Source organism: Micropterus dolomieu, linkage group LG12 (genome assembly GCF_021292245.1).
Source record: "Micropterus dolomieu isolate WLL.071019.BEF.003 ecotype Adirondacks linkage group LG12, ASM2129224v1, whole genome shotgun sequence".
NCBI lineage: Eukaryota > Metazoa > Chordata > Actinopteri > Centrarchiformes > Centrarchidae > Micropterus > Micropterus dolomieu.
In genome coordinates this window covers 35,802,678-35,803,155 of record NC_060161.1, presented here as the reverse complement: position 1 = coordinate 35,803,155, position 478 = coordinate 35,802,678, and the positions used below count along the sequence as shown (strand labels likewise).

General features: G+C 48.5%; 1 protein-coding gene and 1 long non-coding RNA gene across 5 annotated transcripts in view; one reads left to right on the top strand and one right to left on the bottom strand.

The window, feature by feature from the left end:
• LOC123980308 (H-2 class II histocompatibility antigen, E-S beta chain-like) overlaps positions 1 to 478 on the bottom strand; it is a 236,945-nt gene that overhangs the window by 158,647 nt on the left and 77,820 nt on the right. The window lies entirely within an intron of this gene.
• The window catches only part of LOC123980319, a 9,084-nt gene continuing 8,821 nt past the window's right edge, over positions 216 to 478 (top strand). Inside the window, exon 1 of the long non-coding RNA XR_006827469.1 lies at positions 216 to 274. This is a non-coding gene — a long non-coding RNA (uncharacterized LOC123980319). The remainder of the gene's footprint in view (positions 275 to 478) is intronic.

Here is a 478-nt window from a genome sequence, read left to right as displayed (position 1 = left end):
TGTGTGTGTGTGTGTGTATCTGTCTGTGTGTGTGTGTCTGTGTGTGTGTGTGTGTCTGTGTGTGTGTGTGTGTGTGTCTGTCTGTGTGTGTGTCTGTGTGTGTGTCTGTGTGTGTCTGTGTGTGTGTGTGTTTGTGTGTGTGTGTGTGTGTGTGTGTCAGCTGTGGTGTTTGTTTCAGTCAGAGTCACTATACTGTATCTGTGTTATTATCTTCCAGAGAAACGTTCTGCAGATCCAGATACTCTCTACTCTGGTGTGAGGACACACACTGCAGGTACACACACACACACACACACACACACTGCAGGTACACACACACACACACACACACACACACTGCAGGTACACACACACTGCAGGTACACACACACTGCAGGTACACACACAAACACACACTGCAGGTACACACACACACACACACACTGCAGGTACACACACACACACACACACACACACACACACACACACTGCAGGTACA